This window comes from Crocuta crocuta, unplaced genomic scaffold (assembly GCF_008692635.1).
Source record: "Crocuta crocuta isolate KB4526 unplaced genomic scaffold, BGI_CrCroc_1.0 scaffold457, whole genome shotgun sequence".
Taxonomy (NCBI): Eukaryota; Metazoa; Chordata; class Mammalia; order Carnivora; family Hyaenidae; genus Crocuta; species Crocuta crocuta.
This window is the reverse complement of record NW_027531318.1, coordinates 6073129-6088676: the sequence shown is the minus strand read 5'-3', so window position 1 is coordinate 6088676 and position 15548 is coordinate 6073129.

Genomic DNA, 15548 nt, shown 5'->3' with positions numbered 1-15548 from the left:
GGCGTTCCATACAGGTCACTTTTCTTTAGCCATTACTTTTTGTGTTTGTGGTATGTAGTTATTACTCTTGCTACTCAGAATTCAGATTTACAGTTTGTAGTGCTTTTCAGAATAGTTTCCTGTCTCAGTTTTAGGTCAGAAACTATAATGAGCTCTGCTTGGAATATTTTGGGGAACTCACTAATACAATTGTTAGGAAGCAAATTAAGTTCTGCACCCACATGGCTCTGCTGTTTTGATTTCACATCTGAAACCAATAAACAAGTGTCCGTGTTCTTGTATACATGTACAGCATTTTTTTCATACAGTTCTTTTAAAAGCTAGTTTTCATTTGTTCTTTAATTAGGTTTTTTTCTGTTGGGCTAGAAATCTGTACTAAGAATTAAAAAGTTTAAAAAGCATATTTACTTTAGAGTTTCCAAATGAAGTGATTTTCTGTTCACAGATCTTTGGATGGATATTTTCTTTTTAAGGTTGGTGTTAAGTCTAAAATGATCATTTAGGCACATCCATGTGAGCATTTTCTTTTTATTTGTAATCCATAGAACAACTTTGACACTGTAGGCTTATGTTACTTTTTAGGATCAGATTTAATTATGTGATGAATTTTAGTCTACAAAGATCTTTTAATACAAAATTTTAATTCTAATTAACTGAATATAGACTACAAACAAATTTAATGTTTTCTCATAACTTCTTTGTATCACCTCCCAAATTTTTAAAAATAGTTTAAAATCCTAGAGATAATCTGCAATTACTTACCATTGCCATTGCTTAAATAAAACCGATTGCAGCAATAAGGTAAGGAAAAAATTTTATTCAGTATGTGAAAGACTTGATATGAGCCCACCTAGATCAGATCAGTTTCAGTTCTACATTTTTCTGGATTTTATGGCCCACTAGTATAATCCTGGAGTTATTACCCATCCTTAGGAATTTAGAGAATTGGCCAGAGACATTCTAGGAAAATAATCTATAATCTGTCTCATTCGCAAAACCCCTGGTGCTCATAGAGAAGAGAAAATACAGTTGAAGTCAGTAGCACTTCCTTCCGGTCATTTATTCTTTGCCTCTTTTGCTCAGGGGCTGTCGCCAGGTGAGAACAGAATTAGATGGTTTCAGGTTATGTCATGTTCCTAGAAATTCCTCGGCCTTTAAAATACAGCTCTATTCAATTCCTTACAGCTTGTTGGTGCCACAGTAGGGAAAAGCTACATTTGCATGTATAGTTTAAGCCAACACGGCGAACATCTGCAGCAAAGCCAGCAGAAAGAGCAGTCAAGCTGTCACAACTTGTCCAGGTAGCAACTATCCTCTCTCCAGAATTTGGCATTCATTCAGTTGGTGAGTAGCTGTCATCGTGTCTCCATCCAGTCCCTTCAGAAAATGTGGTAGGAGTGGAACATTCAAAATGCCATAGAAATGAACAAATCATTTTTGCCTGAGACGATCAGAAAAAGCTTTATTGATGGATAGCATAGGTAGATCTTGAATGATAGGTAGACTGAGAGGGACACAGGGCTTCTTGTTCTGAAAAAAGAGGACAGTTAAATAAGAGGAAGTGGAAAGTGTATTGGAGAACCAGTTTGGATCGGCTGGGTTATAGTTTTCACCATGATACTCCGAAGACTTAAGGTTGAGTGAGATTGTGAAGGACTGCAAGGCAAAGTTATGGAAGTTGAGTGTATTTTCAGTCATAAGCTATTGAAGGTTTTTGTGTAAGAGAATAATAAAAAGGCAATGCTTTTAGACAGTCTGTTGATAACAAGTAGTTTTAGATCACCGCTCTTTTTTGCAAATTTGAGTTTCCGTGGATCTCGTTAAGTTAGATAAAATTTGGCTGTTAGATTTTCCACAGAGGTTCAGAAGCTGACTCCCAGATACCTCAGAGGAGTCTTTCTCCTTAATATTTAATAAGGAAGTAAGGTTTAAGTAGTTGAAAGTTATCATCAGGAAATAATCAGGTCACGACACAATTTCATGTAAATCCTTATTAATGAGAGATTCTTTGCCATACATACTTGGAATGAGAGCATGACCAAAAATCACTTTTCAGCTTGGGATGATGTTAGAAATTTATTTTAGATACTTGAAAGGCTTATTTTGGTTTCATGCAGAGTTCAGTTACTTGTGGATACATATTCCAAAGAATATAAACATTACAATGATCCTCTGGAATTCCCATGGAGCTACTCCCAGAAAATGTCTATTTTAGATAGACTCTTTAATCTGTAATATGTATAATACAGGATATATAAAGTCACCACAAATTATTTAAAAATATACTGTTCATATTTTAAATATGTTTCGTATGTTATCTGTAGCCTGTGTATCCTACCCACCTTTAAGAACTCAGTGGAGTGAAGCTAGATTAAAGGTGTTACTTTTTCTGTCTACTTTTAGATACATATATTTAAACTTCTCCCCCCTGTGGTAAAGTTTCTAACTAAGCTGTTAGAATGTAGTGCTGAACCATTTTAAAAGAGGGTATTGGAAAGATTCAACTTGAACAGTAAATGTTCTATGAAGACAATAGAGTATGGTAAAATACCTAATTTAGAATAGGCCAAGGCAAAATTAATGAAAAATAGAAGTTACAGATTGTTATTTTTTCTGGGTTTATTTTACATTATGGCACATTGAAAACTTTATTATAATGGATGCTGTCAAATAAAATGGCTCAAATTAACATAAAGATTACAAATCAGGTGTGTGTTATGTTCTGTGTTACCAAAATTCTTTAATTTATTAAATTGTTCGGTACAATGAAAGTCTTAACGTTTTTGAAGCTTTTCCTGTTACGGAGTTACTGGTACTTGGCTTAGATTAATGCCGCCTAATGATGAGAGTTTTAAATAATCGTTGCTGAGGTTACACATGGGCTTGGAGACTGGTGTAAAATAGCATATTGACATGTTCTTCCTCCCAGAAACTAACAGTAAAAGGTGCATTATGAAGCTGGCTGATGTCATGAGATGAAATTTGAATCTTGAAGCCTTTTTTTAAAATTCTGTTTAAAATGTGCATTGTAATTCTGTAAATACACGTATCAATATAAAACTAGCACAGGCTCCACCTTGTTATTCATTAACAGTTAATTTTGGTGATGTAGAAGGGCTGTTTGTTAATGATTTATGTGATAAAGTCCCTCACTCTCCCCTCTCTTTGCATTCTCTAATAGTCCCAACAGTAAACGTCTGTGGAGTTTCCCTGCTTGGTTTCTTGGTATCACTGTTATAAGGTTCAGTTATCAGTATTGACTGGTTTCCTTCAACTTTATGTAATGGAGTCTTTTGAAAAGAGAACCAGAGCAGGTGTTACATATTTTTATATTTGATTGAGTCACCTTTTTTTTTTTTTTAAGAGGTAACTAAACTTAGAATAACGATGAGCTATAGCACTTAGTTTTATCTTTTGTTAACTAGCAAGATGGGTTCAAATAAACCATTTTCAGATAACATTAATTTCCATAGCTTCGTTGTCTCTTCTGGGCATCTGTCAAATCATTATCTCTTAACCCATCGTCCACCCTCGAGAACTTCATCTTTATTGTGCACTGGACTTTGTGCTCTATCATTCTTCACCTCTAATTCATCCTGCATTGTTAAAATATCTTCCTTAAAATTGGCTAACCTCATAATTTGCCCATTTCTGTTGTTAGTGCCATTATTTTCTCTGCCATTGAAGCTCAGACTTTGGGATCCTTTTAGACACCTTTTCCCTTTTGTTTGACTAATCTTTTTCTATATCCATTGCCATTAGCTTAGTTCATGTCTTTATTACTTCTCTCCTAATTTAATGCAATAGTCTGTTTGCTTGTTTTTCAGCTTAATGAATTCCCTCTTCTATGTACCATTTAAACCATTTTCAAATGAGTAGGATTTAAAACAGTACATGTTATGGTAAATTAATATTAAGTCATATGTGTTTATTGTGACTCTACAGATACTTTGGAATTCTACAGAGCCTTTTTTTTTAATTTAGTTATTTTTTTTGAGAGAACAGCATCACTTAATGACCTAAAAATAATCTTTATCAATTTTAGAAAACTTTCAACCATATATTTTCCCCCTATTTTCTATTCTTTTACCCTCTTCCTTTGGTTTTTGTTTGTTTGTTTTCTGGTCCTAGAATTTCCTCTTGGTACCTAAAATTTTTTTATTCCAACTTTTGGACAAAATTCTCAACTTTGATTTTCTTGTAGTAAACAGTTACTTTAAAATCTGTGTGTGATAACTGGATTATCGGCTCCCCTGTGGGCATCTCTGTTTTTCATGATGTTGATCTCCTAGTACACAGAGTTATTTTGTGTTGACATTGTATATGAAAGAGAGCAGAGATTATCTTGGGAAAAAAGGTGTTCATCTTCCTTCAGAATTGATTTAGTTTTGCTTTCAAAAGGTGGGTAGGGGTACTTAGGATCCTCAATCCCCTTAATCAAAAGTGCATGAGATTTTGAAGTCGGATTCAGTTCCTCATTCTAGTTACTCTTTAGTTTCAGAGTGTGTCTCCGTCCAAAGCCACACAAACCTTTAGGAGGGTCCTTTCTCCTTGGTAAACCCTGAACTTTAGTTTTTGTCCCTTTTCCTGTGAGCTTTTTGAAAGCTCTGCTCAGCTCTGAGTTGCCTCATCAGCAGATTGTCCCTCTGGGAACAGCAGCCCCAAATGCTAGGCTTACCTGTGATATTTCATTGCCTTGTTAGCGTTTGGATACTTTCAAGGAACTGTTCTTGGTTTTGCCCACCTTTTGTAGTGTTCAGAGAGTTGGTGTTTATTACCTAGTCTGCCGTTACTGGAACCCATTGAGTTCCAGTGATTCCAGCTTCTCATCCCCATGTAGTGTGTGTGTGTGTGTGTGTGTGTGTGTGTGTGTTAACCTTATAGAAATGATGTATACTATTCATTTCATTTGCTTCCTTGTAAGGAGCTTTCAAGTGCAGTCTCTCACCAACATGTGTTGAGTTGGGCTTTGGGCAACTGAACGCCTGGCGAGAATGAATGCCTGATTCACTGCTGAGGAAACAGGGCCTTGCCAATGTTTCATGTTCTGTTTCAGAAATTAGAAATTGCTTTTCTTTCTGGACTGTGATTTCCTCATAGAGATTTTTGTGCATGCCAGTTCAAAGTTTAAATTTATGCCATGTGTGAATGCGTGCAGAATGCCCAAGTAAGAATGGGGAAAATATCTTTTTCCAACCATATTGAGGCACCTCAAACAGCTATGAAATATAATTCTTCTTCCAGTTTTCCAAAATATTTCTCTGGGTTGAGACCAAGAATGTAGTATTTTTGGCCAAAATGCTTCTTAAAATTTTGATGATTTTATAAGAAATGATTTTCTTTTGAACTTTAAGCATATGTTATTATCATGATCTCTTATTTGTGAACACAAAAATTTTAGTGCATTTTTACATCAGTGAAATAATTTAGTTTTTCTGTATTATGAGTCAGTTATTTCTTTGATGTTTGGCCATTTCATATTCGTACTATTTTAGCTATGTTATCAGCCTGTATTTGTTTAGGTAACAGAGAAATAGCAATTAAAAATAACTGTCATTGGGGCGCCTGGGTGGCTCAGTCAGTTAGGCATTTGACTTTGGCTCAGATCATGATCTCTCCATTCAAGAGTTTGAGCCTGTGTTGGGCTCTGTGCTGACAATTCAGAGCCTGGAGCCTGCTTCGGATTCTGTGTCTCCCTCTGTCTCTGCTGTCTCCCTCCCCTGCTCACACTCTGTCTCTCTCTCAAAAATAAATAAACATTAAATTTTTTTTTTGAGTGGGGGCGGTGCTGGTGTTGCTTAGTTGGTTAAACATCTAACTTCAGCTCAGGTCATGATCTCACAGTCTGTGAGTTCAAGCCCTGCATCAGGCTCTGTGCTGACCGCTCAGAGCCTGGAGCCTGCTTCGGATTCTGTGTCTCCCTCTCTCTCTCTGCCTCTCCCTCGCTTGCTCTCTCTCTCTCTCTCTTTCTCAAAAATAAATAAACATTAAAAAAAATTTTTTTAAATAACTGTCATTATTTTTAGTTGGTTTTCAACTTGTATTTATAATTTGCTCCATATATTCTAACATTACTATATTGCCAGAAACATTCAAATCTTTAAATATTTAATAAAACCATTTTGAAAACTGAAATTATTTTATGTTTTTACCTTGATTGCTCTGAACAAAGACAGTACTTTAGACTTTGATGCTTCAGGATGAAAGTTGTGTTTAGCAGTATTTGAATATAAATGTGGTTTAAAATGTTTCTTAATTTTAAAGTCCTTTGTAGTTTTTATTTTCTAAGCAGTATTAGCTGTATTTGATCTTCTAGATGAAGAAAGATTTGACTATGATTAAATATGTGCAGTGCCATCCTGGAATAAATTCTATTCATAGATTAATAAAATATGTCCAGCATGATTTAGGAGAAAATATTTTAGGCCATTAAATTTGTTACATAAGCTGCAGTCTGTTTTAAATTCTGTGAAACTAAAATCTGTTTTGCTTTATAAAAAAAAATTCATTACACTAGGAAATGTAGAATACTTGTTTTCCAAAACCATTAAAAGCATTCTCATTCACTCATTTAGGAAAATTTAGGAAATACTAGTGTAGCCTTTCAACTTAATGACAGTTACTATCATTGTCTAATTTTCTTACCTGTATTTAAAAGCCTGAAGAACACACCAATAATTGATTTGGTTACGTACTTTTTTTTAGTAGCTCTGTTGTTCAAATGCTATTCTTTCCTCGGATATGGAGTAACTATAAAGTAAAGGAATCTAGCAGGGTACCTGCCATATATTTGGTAATCAGTAAATTACTTTCTTGCCCAACCCCGACCCCATACACATGTTAGCTCATGATTTTAAATGTATCAAGATACAAAAATAGTATCAAGAAAAATATGAGCTCAACTTCCATTTATATCTTTAAACTTCTTTTTCTAAAAGAAAGATGGAAAGTGCATGATGTAGGCAGAATTCTGTTATAGCTTCTTGGATTCCCACCGCTGGAGTACACACCCCATGTAATTTCCTGTCCTTGAGTGTAATCAGACCTTTGAATAGGGTAGTCACTCTCTTGATGGAGTCGCATTACATGGCAAAGGTGATGGTTGAGCCATTCCTGTGATTATATGATCTGAGTTTCCTCAGCTGACTGGAGATAGATGCCTGCTGGCTTTGAAGAAGCAGGAGGCTGTGTTGTGGAAGACCACATGGCTGGGACCTAAGAGGAACTTCATAGAGCTGAAAGCTATGGCTGCCAACAGCCAGCAAGAAATCAGGACTCAGTTCCAGCCAAAAAGAGAATGTGAGATAATAAATGAATAAGCTCTTAAGAGGATCCCAAGGCTCAGGTAAGACCACATGCTGGCCAAGACCTTAATTTTATTGAGCCTTCTAAGACCCTGAGCAGAAGACCTGTTAAATCAGCCTCCGACCCCAGAGCCACAGAAACTGAGAAAATAAGTATATGATTTTAAACTGCTAAGTTGGTGTTGTTTGTTATGCAATAACAGAAAATGAATACATTCGGGAAAACTCTTTCTTTGTGCAAGTTAAATCACTATCTTAACACTAAGTATCTATGTTCAGGACTGGCCATGAAAGGGTAAAGATTACTAGATGTGGGAGGCTGAGTAATGACCCCAACTGTATCTGTGTTCTAATCTCTGGACACTGATTATGATCATTTACATGGCTAAGGGACTTTGCAGATGTGGCTAAATTAAAGGTGTTGAGATGGGAAGATTATTCTGGATTACCTGGGTGGGGCCAATATAATCACACGGCTGCTTACTAGAGGGAGGCAGAAGGGTCAGAGGGAGGGAAGAAGATGCAATGATAGAATCAGAGGTATTGAAGATGATACTCTGCTGGCTTTGAAGGTGGAGGAAGGGGCCATGAGCCAGGGAGTGTGGGGAGTCCCTAGAAACTGGAAAGGACAAGGAAATGGAGTGTCTTCTAGAGCCTCCACAAGTAATGCAGCACTGCTGACACCTGGTTTTAGGATTTCTGACCTCCAGAATGGTGCTATTTTAAGCCAGTAAGTGTGCAGTAATCTGTGCAGCAATAGAAAAATAATGCACAAAGTATGTGAGAAGCACTTCTTAACAGGGAGAAACCAAAACAGTGATTACAGAACACACTGTATCCAGGAGAAGGAAAACACCTCAAAGATAGAAACTCTCCCTAATATGCTTGGAGAAACGAATGAAAGAACAGAATGATATGTATACATATAAACACTCAAAAAAATCTTAAAAATTGAAATATAGAAATTTAAAACTCAATATAAGGGTTGGTAAATAAAGGTAAGGAAATTGCTCAAAAAGATATATATATATATATAAAATAGGAAATGGAAAGCAAGAATGAAAAGATAAGAAAATTAAAGGAGCAAAGAAGTAGGTTCGAAACCTGGACAGTAGGACTTCCATTGAGAGAAAAAAAAAAAAGAGAGAGAGAGAGGGAGAGAGGGAAAAATCATTAAGAAAACTTGCCAAAGTTGAAGGATATGAGTTTTCAGGTTGAAGGTGGTTGAGTGACCAGCACAGTGGATAAACTCCTACTATCTACTAAAGCACATTATAAACTGATGGGAACAGTTAGAAAATCCCACAGGCCACCAGAGAGAGGGAGGGAGTGAAGAAAAGGAAAGATCATGTATAGAAAATAATGCCAACATACAAAGGAATATTATCAGGAATAAGAATAGCTTTGATCTTTTTAACAGCAACAAGGAAAACAAGGTAATGGCCAGTGCCTTCCAAATTTTGATAGAAAAGGAATTCTGACCTGAAATTCTATGCCTAGCCAAGCTGTCATAGGAATACTGTTCAGATAATTTTACAGAAACACCCTTTTTGGGGTGGGAGGTGGGAAGAGGGAGAATCTTAAGCAGGTTCCATGCTCAATGCAGAGCCCGACTTGGGGCTTGATCTCACAACCTTGAGATCATGACTTGATCCAAAATCAAGACTCAAGACACTTAACTGATGAAGCCACTCAGGCTGCCCAGAAATGCCCTTTCTCACAGTATCACTGAAGGGTATCTTCTATAACATGAGGGAGAAAACCAAAAAAGAGGAACACAGGATTCAGAAAAAGAACAAAAACAGAAAATTGAAGAGACTACCCAGAATAATGGTTAGGAGGAGATCTGAGAAATGCCCCAAAGCACAATCCTTAGGACTCTTTTCTGTCAAGTTCTCAAGGTGAAATTTCTCAGTCTTTAAAAAAACAAAAAAACCCAGGGAGCCTGGGTGGAGCATCCAACTTTGGCTCAGGTCATGGTCTCATGGTTCGTGAGTTCGAGTCTTGCTTTGGGCTCTGTACTGACAGCACAGAGCCTGGAGCCTGCTTCAGATTTTGTGTCTCCCTTTCTCTCTGCCCATCTCCCACTCATGCTCTATCTGTCTCTCAAAAATGAATAAACATTAAAAAAATAAAAACTAAACAAAGTTCAATTTCCATATAAAATCACTGCACATACCTAAGGTGTAAAACTTCGTTAAGTTTTGGAATAGGTATGCACCCATCACCAAAATCAGGATGCTGGATATATTTATAATCTCTGAAAGTTCCGTGTTACATCCTTGTAATCTCTTCCTCCTGTGTCTCTGCCACCGCCCCCACCCCCAGCACCTTTGTTCCATTCCCAGCCTAGTCTCCAACCACTTACTGCTTTCTACCACTGAAGATATTTGCAAATAGAAATTACATAAGTGGGACAATACAGTGTGTATTCTTGTCTTTTAATTTGCATAATTATTTTGAAATTCATCCATATTTTTACATTTATTACTAGTTCGGTTTTTTAAAATTACTGAGTAGTATTTTATGAACTGTTTGGCCATTTCTAGTTTTTGGCTATTATAAATAAAGCTGCTATGAATATTCCATGTATTAATTTTTATTAGAGCATATGCTTTCTTTTCTCTTGGGCAAATACCTAGGAGTAGAATTGCTGGGTCATATGGTCAGTATCTATTTGGCTTTTTAAAAAACTGACGAATTATTTCCAAAGCAGTTGTGTATTACTTTCTCATATGTGTATTATTTCCACTTCCTCCTCATCCTCACCAACATTTCATATAGTCAGGCTTTCTAATTTTAGCTATTCTAATGGTGTGTTTGTCACGTAGTAGGATAGACCCCTCCCCCCGCCACAGTTAAAATTTGGCTTGGATTTCAAGACTGATACCACACACAGACACACCAAGGTGGTATGAAAAGGTTTTTCATATAACAAGATTTTCTGAGGAGACCAGGGAAGGCTTCCCAAGCTGCTCTGAAATTGGCTTGAGAGAGCAAAGAAAGGAGAGTGGCTTGGGGTTTTCGTGGAGGTTAAGGGGTGGGATTGGGGTGAATGTTCCTTTGTATGGGCTGCGGTTGTGTGGTTTAAACTTCCTGCTGGCATTAAAGCTGGGAGCGTGTGTGTGTGTGTGTGTGTGTGTGTGTGTGTGTATTTTTAAGTCCACTTTCCCAGTTCTTTCAAGGGAAGAGGAAAAGATGGGCTTGAAAGCTGTTAGCAATCAAACATCAAAATTGGAGTCAGATATTTTATTACAAATGATCAAATCCTACTTTTGTGTTAGTTTGTATATTCTTAGTAATTAATGATATTTAACATCTTTCCATAGGCTTACATGCCATATTTATTTTGAAAACATTTTTTTGGTGAGGAATTTGAATGTACAATCCAGTTTTATGCTTGAAGTTGCACCCCTAATTTCTGGTGAAGTCCCTTTAATACAACCTCTTCATTTTCTTCTTTTTAAACAGTTTTTTTCTTTACAACTCCTTTTATCCACCCCCTTCAGCTTTGTATATAATTGACAATAGAAGTCATATATATAATTAAGGTATATAATTTGATGTTTTGATATGTATATACATTGTGAAATAATTACCAAAATCAAGCTAGTTAACATATCTATCACATAGAATTACTCTTCCTGCCTGCCTTCCTTCCTCCTTTCCTTCCTTCTTTTTTTTTGTAGTGAGGACATTTAAGATCTATTCTTTCAGCAAATTTCAAGTGTATAGCTCTGTATTAATTATAGTCACATCAATGTCCACTGTATCTTCATAATTGATCCCGTATAACCAAAATTTTATACCCTTTGAACATCTCCCCATTTTCCTCTCTATTCAGCTCTTGAGAACTACCATTCTGTTCTCTGCTTCTATGAGTTGGAATATTTCAGATTTCATATATACATGAGATCGTGCAGTATTTGTCATTCTCTCTGGCTTATTTCACTTATTGAAATGTCCTCCCGTTAATCTATGCTATCACAAAGGACAGGATTTCCTTTTATTTAGGTTGAATAATATTCCCGTGTGTGTGTGTGTGTGTGTGTACGTGTGTATGTGTATGTGTGTTGTACTTTATCCATTCATTTATCGATGGACATGTAGGTTGTTTCTGTATCTAGGCTATTGTGAGCAGTGCTGCAGTGAATGTGAGAGCGCAGTTACCTCTTTGAGATATTGATTTCATTTCCCTTAGATATATACCCAGAAGTGGGATTCCTGGATCATATAGTAGTTCTATTTAATTTTTTGAGGGGCCTCCATACTGTTTTACATAATGACTGTACCAGTTTATATCCCCACCAGTGTATAAGGGATCCCCTTTCTCCACATCATCTCTAACACTTTATTATGCTTTGTTTTTGCTAACAGCCATTCTAACAGGTGTGAGATGATATCTCATTGTAGTTTTGAGCTGCATTTCTCTGATGATTAGTGATATTGAGTATCTTTTCATATACCTATTGACTCTTTGTATGTCTTCTTTTGAGAAATGCCTATTCAGGTCTTTTGCCCATTTTTAATTTTGCTATTGAATTTTATGAGTTCCCATAAAATGTGTATATTAACTCCTTACTAGATATATGGTTTGCAGATTTTGTCTTCCATTCCATAAGCTGCCTTTCCACTTCATTGATTGTTTCCTTTTCTGTGCAGACATGTTTAGTTTGATGTAATCCCACTTGTCTCTTTTTGCTTTTGTTGCCTATGCAACATTTCCAAAAGAGCATTGCCCAGATCAATGTCAAGAACCTTTTTCCCTATGTTTTTTCTAATTTCCTGGTTTCAGGTCTTACTTACATTTAAATCTTTAATCCATTTTGAGGTGATTTTTGTGTATGGTGAGATATAAGGATCCACTTTCATCCTTCTGGATGGGGATATCCAGCTTTCCCAGCACTGCTTATTAAAGAAACTAGTCTTTTCCCACTCTGTGTTCTTGGTACACTTATTTTTATTGTTTTTATTTATTTTGAGAGACAGAGTGTGTGAATAAGGAAGGGGGGGAGAGAGAGAGAGAGAGAGAGAGAGAGAGAATCCCAAGCAGGCTCTGCGCAGTCAGTGCAAAACCCAAAATGGGGCTCAATCCCATAAACTTTGAGATCACAGCCTGAGCTGAAATCAAGAGTCAGACATTTAATTAACTGAGCCACCTAAGTGTCCCTTCTTGGCACACTTATTGAAGATCAGTTGACAATATGTGTGGATTTATTTCTAAGCTCTTTATTCTGTTACATTGGTCTATTTTTTTATTTTCATGCCATGGAAATACTGTTTTGACTACCATAGCTTTATAATGTATTTTGAAATCTGAAAATTTGCCTCCCTCTTTGTGGTGGTGGTGTTGTTATTATTGTTTTGTTTTCCTCAAAGACTGCGTTGCTTATCCAGGGTTTTTTGTGGTTTAATATGACTTTTAGGATTTTTTTCTATTTCTGTACAGCATGGCAGGATTTTCACATATGGATTTATTGTTTTGAGTAAATTCCTCTATACCTATTTTGTTGAGAGTTTTTATCATGAATGGATATTGACTTTTGTCAAATGCTTTTTCTTTGTCTATTGGGTTGATCATGTGGCCTTTTTCTTTTATTCTGTTAATGTGGTATATCTCATTGATTTTCATATGTTGAATCAATCTTGAATCCAAGGTATAAATCCCACTTGGTCATCATATGTGATCCCTTTAATATACTATTGAATTTGATTTGCTGGTATTTTATTAAGGATTTTTGCATCTGGGTTTGTCAGGGATATTGGCCTGTAGTTTTCTTGTGATTTTTGGTTTGACTTTAGCATCAGGATGATGCTGGCCTTATAAAATGAGCAAGGTATTCCCTCCTTCTATATTTTAGAAGAATTTAACGAGGATTGGTATTAATTCTTCTCTGAATATTTGGTAGAATTCACATATGAAACCATCTGGTCCTAAGCTTTTCTTTCTTGGGAGGTTTTTTGATTACTGATTTGATCTCCTTATATATTTTTTTAATGTTTATTCATTTATTTTGAGAGAGAGAAAGAGAGCGCATGCATATGAGCAGGGGAGGGGCAGAGAAGGAGGGAGAGAGAGAAAATCCCAAGCAGACTCCACGCTGTCAGCATAGAGTCTGTTGCAGGGCTTGATCTCACGAACTTTGAGGACATGACTTGAGCTGAAATCAAGAGTTGGACACTTAACCAACTAAGCCACCCAGTTACCCTTCAGTCTTCTTAATTTTTATTGGTCTTTTTAGGCTTTGTTGTTTCTTCTTGGCTCAGTTTTGGTAGGTCTTAGGTTTTCTAGGAATTTGCCCATTTCTTGTAGATTATCTAATTGGTTGGCATATAATTGTTTTTAATCATTTTTTATGATCATATTTTTTCCTGAGGCATCCATAGTAATGTCTCCTCTTTCATTCATGATTTTGAGTCTTCTCTCTTTTTTCACTTTCCTAGCTAAAAGATCATTGATTTCACTTTTTTAAAAAACAAAATATTATTTTTGTTTATTTTTTTCTATTGTTTTTCCATTCTCTTTTGATTTATTTTTCCTCCCATGTTTATTGTTCCTTCCTTCTTTTAATTTTGGGCTTAGTTTGTTGTTCTTTTCTTTGTTCCTTGATGTGTAGAATTAGATTGTTTATTTGAGATCTTTCTTTTTAAATGTGGGCATTTATTGCTATACAATTAACTCTTAGTACTGTTTTTGATATACACCCTCTACTTTCATATATTATGCTTTAATTTTCTTTGGTCTTGAGATACAGTTAAAATTCCTTTTTTATTTCCTCTCTGACCTTATGGTTGTTCAAAAGCACATTATTTAGTTTCCATGTATTTTCAACTTTTACTATTTTCGTATTTCTGGTTTTAATAAGTTGTGGTGAGAAAATATACTTGGAATGATTTTGATGTTCTTAAATTTGTTAAAACTTGTTTTGTGAACTCACCTGTAATGTATCCTAGATAATGTTCTATGTGCACTTGAGAAGAATGTATGTTCTGCTGCTTTGGGGTAGGAAGTTCTATCCCTTATGTCTATTTGATCTATAATGTTATTCAAGTCAACTGTCTCATAATTGATTTTCTATATGGATGGTTGCTTCATTATTCAAAGTACGGAATTGGAGTTTCCTATTGTTAACTGTATGGCTGTTCATTTCTCCCTTAAGATCTGTCAGTATTGCTTTATGCATTTAGGAACTCTGAAGTTGGGTGTATGTATTCATAATTGTTATACCTTCTTGTTGAATTGACCCTTTATGTCCCTAGAGACAATTTTTGACTAAGTCAATTTTGTCTAACATAAATATAGCAACTTCTGCTTTCTGTTGATTACCATTTGCATAGGATATCTTAAACCTCTCTATTTTTAGCTTATATGTGTCCTTAAATTTGAAGTCAGTCTCTGATAGACAGCATAGCACTGGATCTTTTTTATGTTTTTTATCCATCCAGCTACTCTAAGTGCCTTTTGGTTGAGGAGTTTTATCTATTTATATTTGAAATGATTCTTGATAGGTGGAAACTTACTGTTGTCATTTTATTGTTTTCTGTCTATTTTAGAGATATTTTGTTCTTCTCTTCCTCTCTTGGTAGCTTCCTTTGTTGTTTGATGATGATGATGATGAATGTGGTGACTTGCTTTGATTCTTTTCTCTTTATCTTTTGTGTATATATTATAGGTAATTTTTTCTTAGTGGTTACCTCAAGGCTTGCATAAAATATCTTGTCATTATAATCATCTGTTTTAAATTTTACACAAGAACTCTATACTTCTACTCTCCTCTCACCACATGTGTTCTTCTACTCAGAGGTTGCTTCTTTTTTATATTGCATATTCATTAACATATTATTATCTTCAAACTTTTAAATTTGGGTTAAACATAATTTACATACTATCATTACAGAGTTAACAATATTCTGTATTTGTTCATATAATTACCTTTACTGGTAAGATTTATGCTTTCATATGTTTTCATATTGCTGTTTAGTGTGTTTTCACTTCAATTTGAGTAACTCTTTTAAGCATTTCTTGTAAAGTAGGTCTAATAGTGACAGACTTCCTCAGTTTTGTTGGGTTGGGAAAGACTATCTCTTCTTTCTTTCTTTATTTTTTTAAACAATGTTTCTTTTTTTTAATGTTTATTTTTGAGAGAGAGAGAGACAGAGTGCAAGTAAGGAAGGGGCATAGAGAGTGAGACACAGAATATGAAGCAGGCTCTAGGCTCTGAGCTGTCAGCACAGGGCCTGACA